Below are 11,641 nucleotides of genomic sequence, written 5' to 3' on the forward strand. Positions count from 1 at the left end.
TTATAATGCTAAGTAAGATCCCACTGGCACATACTTGACTGGGAGGCAGTAACCCCCGGTGGTTAAGAGCACCCGCTTTCCAGTCAGTCTTGGCTTTGAATCATTCTTTTCATTCTAACTTTGTGACCTCAGAAAATCCTTCTAATTTCTTGAGTCAAGCTTCGGTTTCCTAATCTGTGAAATAGGGATGAGACCAATCACTTCCTCTCGTTGATGTGAGAATCACCACCCTACAAATGCTGAATGTCACACTGAATGTGACTTCTTGGTGTCCCCCTTTGAGTCAGCTTTGATTAGGACTCTGTCTCACCTGCACCAGGAGTTAACCTGCATATTGGGGAGCAGTGGGCACAGAGAGGGAAAATGGTGTCAGCACAGCAACTATCCGTTAAATCTCTGGGGGCCTCAGAAACAAACCTGGGATGGGAGAGTCGCCCAAGAGGTGAGGAAAGATCATATCACCTGCCTCTAGGGGGCCTCTGGGAGAAAGGTGGGTCTCTGGAATCTGCTAAGCACCTCCTGCCTGCAGGGCGAAATTCTGCAGATGGGGCTAATGGGACCTATGGTTGCCATAGGAACGGGTCTGCATTTGGTGGCTGTAGAAGCTACCCCTTTCTACACTGGGGAATAATGGTGTTCAAGGTCTGGAAGGAACATTAAAGATCAGGGAGCACAGATGGTGAAGCTGAGGCCAAAAGAGGGAATGTTTTGCCAATGACGTTCAGTTGCTCAGTTTCTATGATGCCAAGTCTAGTGCTTCTTCATGAATTTATTCTTTACAACAAATACTCACTGAGCACTTACTATGTGGAAAGCCCTGTCTAGATACGGAAGATGCAGAGATCTATGACATACTGTCCTTATTATATAAGTTAGGTCTAATGGAGAAAGACATAGGTCATGTGAAGGAAAAAAACCTCCCCCGCTCCTTCTACTGACCAGTTAATGGAAAACTTCTGTTTTTCATCTACTTCTTTCAACAATTTTACACCAGATGTATGGATTTTCCAGATCAATCTATTTTCCCATTCTCACTGGACACAGGGCATCCTACATTCCAAAGCGATCCATCTGCAGTGAGGGTCCCTTCCCACAGGTTCAGGGCTGGGTCTCACAAGGCTTCCCCACTCCCGCTCAATGCCAGTTACAAATCCCAAGCTTGTCACCTGTACTTCTGACTGACTGGTTATATACTGGAGGTTCCCACAAACCCTCCTTAGATTTGTTAATTTGCTAGAACAGCTTATAGAACTCAGGAAAGTTTACTTACTAGATCGCCAGTTTTGTTTTGTTTTGTTTTTTTAAACCAAAGCATACAACTCAGGAATAGCCAATGAAAAAGAGGCCTACTGCAAGGTGTATAAAGAAGAGGTGAGGAGACTCCATGCCCCTTCAGGGCACCCCACCCTTCCAGCTTCTCCACCTGTTTACCAACCCCAGAAGCTTTCAGAGCACTTTCCGGCAGGGTTTTGTATGGAGGCTTCGTTATGTAAGCGTGACTAAATCATCGGCCATTAGCGACAGATGCAATCTCCAGCGCCTTTGCCCACCACAGAGGTCAGGGCTGGAACTGAAATCTCCAACCCTCTAAACATCTGATTCATTCACCTGGCAACAAAGCCCTATCCTGAAGCTTTCTGGGAGCCACCCCTCCTCCCGCCCCCAGCCACCTCATTAGCATACAGACAAGTAATTACCATATTGGAGATTCCGAGGGTTTTAGGAGCTGCCTGCCAGGAAAGGGGGGGTGAGGTTAAGACACCAATTTTTTTTCTTTTTTGAATTAGGGCACACCATGTTTTAAGAGCTCTGAAAGAAGTACCAGGGAAACAATGGTAGAGGCTCTCAAGCAGCCTGGAGGTGTCAGGAATTCCTGGAGAAAGGGGAAGACCCCTGAGTCCATGAGAAAGTTCATACAAACCAAATGAAGGGTATGGGATGTAAACGGGACCAAGGAAGGTGAAAAGCATGTACAAAAGCCCAGAGGAAGGAGAGAGAAACCTAGGTACTGTTTCTAGAATTTAAAGCCATTCAGCCTGGCTGGAGAAGGGTAAGTAAGTGGAGGAGCAGCGATAGATACACCCAAAAAAGAAAAGTGAGTAGGATGCAGATCACGAAAGGCCTGGAGAACCTCTATCAGGGACCCAGCTGGTTTTCACTTCGGATAGGAATGAAAGACTTTTTTCCATTTTTTGTTTGTCTGTTTAAGATTTTATTTACTTATTGGGGGGTGCAAAAGAGGGGGCGGGGAGGGTAGAGGGAGAGGGAATCTCGAGCAGATTCCCCACTGAACTCAGAGTCCAAGGTACAGCTGAATCCCAGAATCCTGAGACCACAACCTGAGCCGAGATGCCTAACCAACCGAGCCCCCCAGGTGCCCCTGGAATGATCTTTTAATAACTTTGTTTTAGATGTTCCTTCTATAAAGACTGTCTTTTTATTTAACATGATAGCTATTTTAAAACATCTAGAATCTTTATTGATAGAAAGCAAATGGCTAGATATATCAACAACGGTCAACATTTTGTCATTTAGCTCTTATATATACAGATGTTCATTACACTACTTTTGAGGTTACTTTTATGTATGAATTTTTTATAATAAAAAAATTTAAGGGAAAAATGACTGTGGTTGCTTCGCTGTGCCCTTGAATGGGTTGGGCTGGTTAGCTAGTCCATGCACAGGTAATTTGTGCCTAATTTCTGCAAACAGTAGGACCAGCTCAGTTTTTTTTTTTTTTTTTAAGATTTTATTTAGTTGACAGACAAGAGATCACAAGTAAGCAGAGAGGCAGGCAGAGAGAGGAAGATGCAGGCTCCACACTGAGCAGAGAGCCCGATGCAGGACTCGATCCCAGTGATGAAGTCCCAGAACCTAAGTCAGGTTCGGTGGGGTGAGGAGGTTCGGAGCCGATGACTAAAGAAAGAATTCTTAAGACGTCGTTGGTGCAAAAGGTGATTTATTAGAGCACGAGGACAGGGCCCGTGGGCAGGCGGAGATGCGGCTGCCCCGGGTTGTGAGGGTCGGCATGTTATATACCTCACGGTTGGGGGGAGGTGGTGAAGGGATGGGAGGTTTCAACAGAGTTTTCACATGTTAGGGAGGGCCTACAAGGTGCCGGGGGGAGTCCTTGCCCTTATGGCTTGATCAATGTCGTCTTTAGGTCAGGCATTAACATCAAGATAGTTGGGAGACTCTTGGTGGGGTGTTATGATCCTGCTATCATTTACATTCCCTTCTACCTCAGTCTCCTCCAGTTTATGGTGGGAGGGGAACATTAGGGCTTCAGGAACCAAGAGTTATTTGCCTCTGGAAATTTGTGCTATTGATAAGGTAACCTCCCTGTTTAGGTCTCTAGGACATCTGTAGAGCAAGGGAGATTCCTGTTCTGCAGGATTGCGATCCCTGCAAGTTAACTATTTATCGTTTTATGGCAGTCAGGGGTGCCTGAGGAATGCTACACATATGGAGGGGAGCGGGTGAAGAGGGGGTGCAAGGCGCCAGCTTTTGCTTTGTCCTCAGCCAGCCTCCTGCTCCCTCATCACCAGGACTCTGGGATCATGACCTGAGCCGAAGGCAGAGGCTTTAACCCACTAAGCCACCCAGGCACCCCAAGTTCAGTTACTTTTAACTTGAGTTATGTCTGCCCCTCTTGGAACCCATGACTTTTAAATCCAGTGATTTCTTTGTTCCATGCCATAAATTATTGAGCACCTTCTCTCTTCTAGGCATAAAAACTGAAAAAAATAAGATATGGCTCTGCTCTCCCGGCTATTTCAGTCTAGGAGGAAAGCTAATTAAGTAAACAGCTCATTAGAATTCCAGTGGAGTCAAACACAGAAAAGCGTTCAAGCTGCTGTCAGAACATATGGAAAGAGTACCAGATGTGAAAAATTGACATGACTGGAACCATTTTAAAATGGAGTCTGAGTGGCCCTACCAGAATAGCTCCCTACTCACCTTTGTTTCAACTGGGCCAAAACTTGTGCACTGTGCAAAACAGTGACTTGCTTTAAGCCAAGGATTGAGAAGTCAGCAGAGAAGGACATCCTGACCACAGGACTGATAGTTATGGACTTTCTGAAGATTAAAATCAGCACTTAGCTACCTAGGATAGCTAACACCCATAGAAAAACTTTTTCTTTCCTTCAACTCATGTAATTGGCCCCATTCTTTTCCGCATAAGAAACCCTTGTTTTCCCCTTATAAATAGGAATGCTATTTGGGTATTTACCTGAATCTATGCTCCCTGAATTGCACTTCTTTGATCCTAAATTGTCTCTCACTGTGGCTCATTATTTGCAGGCTGACGTTCCCAAGGCTGTGTGGATTAAAACAAAAAAATCCTTTACTCCTTCTGTGATCTTTGATGTGGAGATACTGGGTTACTGGAGGAGGGACACACATCGAGTCATGTCAGTGGCTGAAGTCAAAAGTAGGTAAACAGCTCTGAAATTTCTAAGCCTACACGAGTTAGCGTGTAGCTCCATAAAATGAGATGGTATGTATTTAACTGATAACCCCACTCCTCCCACCCAGGAAAAAAAATCCCTAAAAACAAATAGTAAACTAGCAACTACTGCTGTCATTCACCTAATGATCCTGATTATTATGGGATATAAACAGTTATGCTGATGTAAGCAGGGTCTGGATTGAGAAGGGATTGTAGAAAATATTTTAGTACAGACAGGGCTCAATTATAAAATATATATCATGTTTTAATTCTCTTTAACTGGCTTCAAATGATACCCTGACTACTCCATTGTAGCTGTTAGCATTCTTAGGACAAAATGAAGTTTCCTAACTTGCCATCAGTAAATAGAGATGGGAGCAGAGGTATAGAAGTGGGTAGGAGAAATGAAATCTTAAAACATTTCTTTATCTCTCCTTGTGATTGGTTCTGGTGGCAATAAGTTTTTCAGGAAGTTTTCATCATTATTTAAAAGGGAAGGATAAAAAATACATTTTTTCTCATAGTTTAAGAAATCTATTTCCTTAATTGATGAAAGAAAAAGTAAAACTTTAAAAATTGCTCGAAGGCCATGCAGATGCAGTTAATTTTGTAGAAACCCTTTATTGAAAGGGGCCCAGAAGAAAACAAGAGGATGGAGAGAGGTAGTATGGTGGGTGTGCAGCTAGATGGTGGGGAACATGAATTATGCAGAGATAATACAAACCACATAAGCATGACAGCCCTTTGCAAGAGAGCCCTCTAAATCAACAGCTCCTATTTCTGTAAGTGTTAGCGTTTCGAAAAGAAGGCAGGAAAACTGGGAAGATGGGTTTCACAAAGTGAGAAGGGGTATCTAATGGAAAATGTCACACCTCAGGCTTTGGCTTAGCTTTTCAATGTATTGATTGCTGCTGATGCTTCTAGTTGGGTCAGAGACCTTCATTTGAAATCACAGTTGTATTGAAAGGACAGATTCACTGCTCAGGAGAGAAAATTGCCTTCATAGCCTTCCCAGCAGATCTTTCTCGTTTCATCCTTCTCCATCAACTGGCCCAAGGTCAACAAATAAATGGTTCATTGGGCTAATTGTGCCATGAGTGCACCAGGCCACAGGATGGTTGATTCTCCATTCTACCCTCCAGGAGGCTGTCCCTAACTCAGCCAGATGCTCACACAGAAGCTTTGGCTGTTCAGGACAAGAGTCCAAAACTTTGGAATGTTTCCTGATGGACCATGAGCATTTACTGAAGGTTGTCTACATGGAATGCGGGTCTTAGGCCACAGACTGGCCAAAAGTTTCAAGTTGGGGGGCGCCTGGGTGGCTCAGTGGGTTAAAGCCTCTGCCTTCGGCTCAGGTCATGATCTCAGGGTCCTGGGATAGAGCCCCGCATCAGGCTCTCTGGTCAGCAGGGAGCCTGCTTCCTCCTATCTCTGCCTACTTGTGATCTGTCAAATAAATAAAATCTTAAAAAAAAAAAGTTTCAAGTTGGATGGCTGTAATAATTACCATATTTTAACACCTCCTTTCTATTGGCTCTACCCACCCTTCTAGATACAGAGAAGAATGACATTATCTGCAGATTCTGTCATGCTCTATGCCTGGACAATGCCAGCCCAGGCTGGGATACATTAGCAATATCACCAAATGGAAGCAGGAGTGGTCCAGAAGTTGATCCTTTGGGTCAAGCTGGTATCTTTCCAGGTGGCTGGGGGAGGTAAGCCATAGGCACCTATGTTCCCACCAGGTAGCTCCACCTGAGTGGTAGGCAGGACCACACCCAAGGATCAAAGCATTTACTACAAAGGATTTAAACCAAATGTCATCTTGCTCAAAATCCACGTTTATCACACATTCTCGTTATGATTCAGTTCACATCAGGGGGTGTGGGAAGGGTGAGCTACTCTGATGATCTTGTCCTCTAAGTGGGCATCACTTTCTTTTTCATTCCTTTTTTTTTTTAAAGATTTTATTTATTTATTTGAGAGAGAGAGAGAGAGAGAGAGAGAGTTAGCATGAGCAGAGGGCAGGAGCAGAGATGAGAAGAAGAAGCAGACTCCCCACTAAGCAGGGGCTGGGCTCAATTCCAGGACCTGGGATCACAACCTGAGCCAAAGTCAGACATTTAACTGAACCACCTAGGCGCCCTATGCAGCCATCATTTCATCACCACTATCCAACTCCGTAACATTTCTACCAACCCACAGAGCAAGCCTGCACCTGTTACTGGTCACTTCCAATTTCTCCCTCCTCCCAGCCCCTGACAACCACGAATCTACTTTCTGTTTCTGAGAATCTGTCCATTCTGGACATTTCACATGAAGGGAATCATGTAGAAGATATGCTTAGCTTTCTGGATGAAATCTGGTTAGGTTTTGTTAATGTTATGTTGGACACCCAGGAGTGGATTGATGGGTCATGTGGTCATAACTCTATATTTAATGTTATTTTAATTTTCAGTCAATGAGTTGGCTTTCTCACCACCTATCAGTCTCTTATGAGCTTATTTGTTTGAGTTCATATGAGAGAGAGAGAAATATCTGGCCCTATACCTCCAAGCAAGAGTCCCCAAATTCTCCTGGCGGCCAGCCTTGTTTTCTGGAAGCTTTCATGGGCGTATTGAAGATGATCATGTTGCCCACAAAACGCCCTTCATTAAAAAGTGACTTAAAGACTGTATTTCTTTCCATGGAGATGTAGCAGCCAGATTTAGCTTTGCACAGAGATGCCCTTGAGTGCATGTGTGAAGAGTTTTTTCCAGATGCTGTGCTCTGCCTCCTTACAGAGGCAGGTGTGACCTAGAACATCCTGCTGTCATTTGTTACATAAAATGAGTGCAGTCACTTGCTTTCTCTCCCTATCCTTGCCTTGCCCTCTGAGTAGCTGCCGGGTGTTGCAACAACCCCCAATGTCGACTTCTTCCCTGGAAGTAAGAGTGTTGGGAGAGTTAGGCCTGTGGGAAGGAGTGCAGGGCAGAACAGAGGCGGGGGATGGGGTGAGCTGGTAAGGACCCGGTGGTGGAGTATCAGGAGCCTGGGGAGCAGTCGAGGGCACAGGTGAGTCTGAATGGTGAGGTCCTGGAGCACCCGAGGGCCATCGGACACCTGCTCACTCTCTAGGTTATGTTGTACTTATTTTTCTTAATTTTTAATCTTTTACTTAAAATAATAATATGTAAGGAAATGCAAGGAAGAAAAAAATAAATAAATCATCTGGCTTCAGAGATAAACATGCCTATTTTTTTTTCCAGATGCATACTTTTTTTTCTTTAAGCAAGTAGGATTGTGCTGTAACATTCTGCACACTTTGTATCCTGCTTATTTTGTTGTGAGTTTTTTCGATGCTGTTCAAAAACACCATTTTGAGTGGCAGTGTGTGCAATTTTGCATCCATCATTTGGAGGGCCACTATTCAAAAGATTTATTCTCCGTTCCCTGATTAGACCTGTTAGTTCTCCCTTATTATGGTTTCAGAAACAAAATTCGAACCTCTTTGTCCTCAGAGGGGGGAAAAGGAGACTAACGAGGTTGGACACAACAGACACACACACACACACACAGTAGGGGGCGAGTTACCACCAGCGTAGTAATCCCAGCAATTCCGCTTGGCTCTTGTTACCAGCCAGCCTCGCCTGACTTCAGCCTCCCTGACTCCGCACCCCTCTCTCCATCCTCCCGGAGACCGAGTCTCTCCTGAGGTGCTACATGAGTCTGTCATCTCTCAACAAGGCAACTTCAAGAGAAACATAAGCCTTCCTACTTAATGGTAGGGATCTACCATTGGTAGATACCAATGGTATCTGCTAAGCACTGTTATTCAACATACCTGTTGCCTTCAGCTATTGGCCAAACTGGACAAGAGCTCTGGTCACTCCACGGTACTTTCCGTGGTGAGATGCAGCTCTGGAAGTATGAAAGCTCCCAACTGGTCACCTCCCCCTTGAGCAGATTCTACTTGCCCCTTTTAATGGAGAATCTGGAGGAAAACAGGAGAGAGAGTCCTAAGAAGTGGCAAGGAGACTGTTTGGAACTGGAGGGAAGTGTTACAAGACGTGGAAGGATCAGCTGCTAGATGGGGGGCAGCGGGAAGGAGAGAAAGAAAGGAGATTTAAGAAAGGCTCTGACTTTGTGTTCCTTTCATGGCATTTGAGATTTACAAGGAAAGGAGTTATTTTGGAATTAATTTCAGTAGCATGGACTGGGTTTCTTCACAACATTTTGGTAGGAGCGAACCACGAAATTTTATAAATACCACAGAAGCAAATGAGTGGCAAAGGAGTCCATTACCAGTCAGACAATAGGAGGCCAGAAGTAGGTGAGGTTTGAGGCTGGCTACTCTGACACTGTCAGGTGCCCCACAAGAAAGGTAATAAAATCATTAACGTAACATGAATATGCAAGTTTGGCCCTATTCACAAACTTAAAAAGCTGGGACCAAATTCCTATCTCATCTCATTTTATCGTCTTGTTACTTGTTTTGTTCCATTGTTCAGACATCCATGAGAGGAAACTCCCCCACTGATAACCATCAGACCATGCATCAGCATGTATTAATAGGTGTTTATAATTCCCTTCAGCTACTCTCCTGTAGGTTTTGCAGTGGAAGGAGTGATGGTTTAAGAGTCAGAAGACCCAGGTTCTATTTGGTTCATTTCTGGCAGAATCTTAGAAAGAGTTAATTTCTCTTTCTGACTCTTAGTGCACAGGGGCTATGGGGTGGGGAGTCAGATAACCAGGGTTCAAATTTCGGTGCTGCCACTTACTAGCTGAATGGACTTGAGAATACTTAACTGTTCTAGATCTTAATGTCCTCATTTGCATATTAGAGATCTCCTGTATTTCACGGGGGTAGGGGGGATTATAAGGATTAAAGGAGATAATACACCTGAAATGTAACTAGGCCAGTTATATAATAACCACTAATATAAACTTTTTGTGATTTAACACAAGAAAAGTAAGGTTAGGTCATCTGAAATAATCATAACTTCCAGCTCTAACATCCCAGGATCAGAAAGCAAAGTAATTAATACAGAAGCAAGGAGCAATGGCTTTAGGATCAGAATTGTTTCAAATTCTGGTCTACCAATTATAAGTTGTCTGATTTGGGCTCTTATTTGAGTTTTCCATTGCTCACTTATAAAATGGGGATAAGTTATACCTCCTATAATCCTTAAATTGAGCAAACATGACATGTGGCATATAATCAGACATAATTTTGTTTTCTATCATTCCTTTAAAATTTATTCTGTAGAAGATATGCTTAGCTTTCTGGATGAAATCTGGTTAGGTTTTGTTAATGTTATGTTGAGTTTTAGGCCATAGAAAGTCTGAAGGTCACTTTAAGCCAGAAAACACAATCTCTGTTTGGTAATTAAAAATGACCAGTCCTAGATAATAAGCTACACCATGAACTTAAGTTAAATCTCCTCCCTTACCTGCAACTCAGTCTGAAGTTGAGGTAGCTATTTGGCTTTTTTCCTTTTTTTTTTTTAATTTTATTTATTTGAGAGGGAGGGAGCCAGAGCCCTCGTGCACCTGAAGAGGGAGGGGCATGGCAGAGGGACTTTCTGCTGAGCAGGGAGCCTTAAGACACGAGGCTCCATGCTAGGACCCCAAGATCATGTCCTGAAGGCAGATGCTTCATCAACTGAGGCACCCAGGCTCCCCACTGGCCTTTCTGTTTCTATTCACCATTTTCCTTTTTCTCTGGCACCTACTTCACTCCCCTCCTTGGTCCCATGCCACGGGGAGGGGATCAAAGGAAAAGGGAACATGGTGGGTGCTGCTGTTTCTTTGGCATCTCTGATTTGCTGGGGAGCAATTACTGATACTTTGTCTTGCGGGCCATTTCCATGGGTATCTGTGGGGGCTCTCTTGTTGCCCTCTCTCATGTACAGCTGTTTCTCAGACTCTGCATCCCCAGCTTCTGATTCTTTAGTGGTGCATGCCAACAGACTAGCTGGTGGTGGGGTTGGGGAGGGGGGGCTTTGTGCCCACTAGGTTGTTCTCTTTGTGTGAACCTATACATATGACTGTCTCTCCAGTGACATCTTCTGTATGGTTGCCATCTCGTACACAGGAACTCTAGACTCATCAAAAATGTCAGGGAATTGGGGGCGCCTGGGTGGCTCAGTGGGTTAAAGCCTCTGCCTTCGGCTCAGGTCACGATCCCAGGGTCCTGGGATCGAGCCCCGCATTGGGCTCTTTGCTCAGCAGGGAGCCTGCTTCCTCCCCTCTCTCTCTGTCTGCCTCTCTGCCTACTTGTAATCTCTGTCTGTCAAATAAAATAAATAAAATCTTAAAAAAAAAATGTCAGGGAATTGGATCTGATTTCAAAAGCTTCAGGTTCACGAGCTCTGCTGTCAAAGATGTCTATCAGCCCATTTCTCTGCGCTGCTAGATTCCCTGGGTAGGACTCAAATGCCAGATCCCTGTGGCCTGCAAACTCCAGAGGACGAAGCTGAAGACCTCTAGGTAGTCATACTTGAGGACTCCTTCTTAAGCTTAAGTTGGGAGAGCAAGAACATTCCCTCTGTCGCCATGGAAGGGGCTCCCAGCGCACCATGGACTTCAGACTCCTCACAAAATCAGGATTTAGAATCTTGTCTCTCCTTCAACAACCTGGTATTTGATGTGTGCGAGTTGTCTAAGCGTTACTTGGCTGCCAGTTTTGAAACTTCCTCCTCATGGTGGGTCTAGCACTGTTTTGTATCTGATATTTATCATCTTGGCTTCTCAGTCTAAACTTTGATTTTAACATCCTGTTTTACATTCTTTTATTTTGGTGATGAAATAATCTATGGGCAGTGCTCGCTACACAGTCACTCAGAAATTAGGAGCTCCCTTCCTGCTTTCTTCCTTTTTAAAGATTCTATAATAAACTGTAATGGGCATGTAAGGGAAATGAGAACACATCCATTCAACAAATACTTATTGATTATTCACCACAGTTTCTGCTCTGTGTGGTCTGTAATCTAGTGGGAGAGACAAACTATCTTCTCCCATTAATAACAATACATTGCACACTGATGTGCAAATTATTTATATCGCTCTCCACTGGACCCTGGACTCCTTGAGAGAAGGATATTTGGCAAAACACTTAATAAACTTTTGTTGAGTTGAACTAACAAAAATAAAGAATATTAACTGAGCCCCCGTTATGTACCAAAAAACAGCATGTTTTACCAGATA

Source organism: Mustela putorius, unplaced genomic scaffold (assembly GCF_011764305.1).
Source record: "Mustela putorius furo isolate JIRA1106 unplaced genomic scaffold, ASM1176430v1.1 tig00003987_pilon_pilon_pilon, whole genome shotgun sequence".
NCBI lineage: Eukaryota > Metazoa > Chordata > Mammalia > Carnivora > Mustelidae > Mustela > Mustela putorius.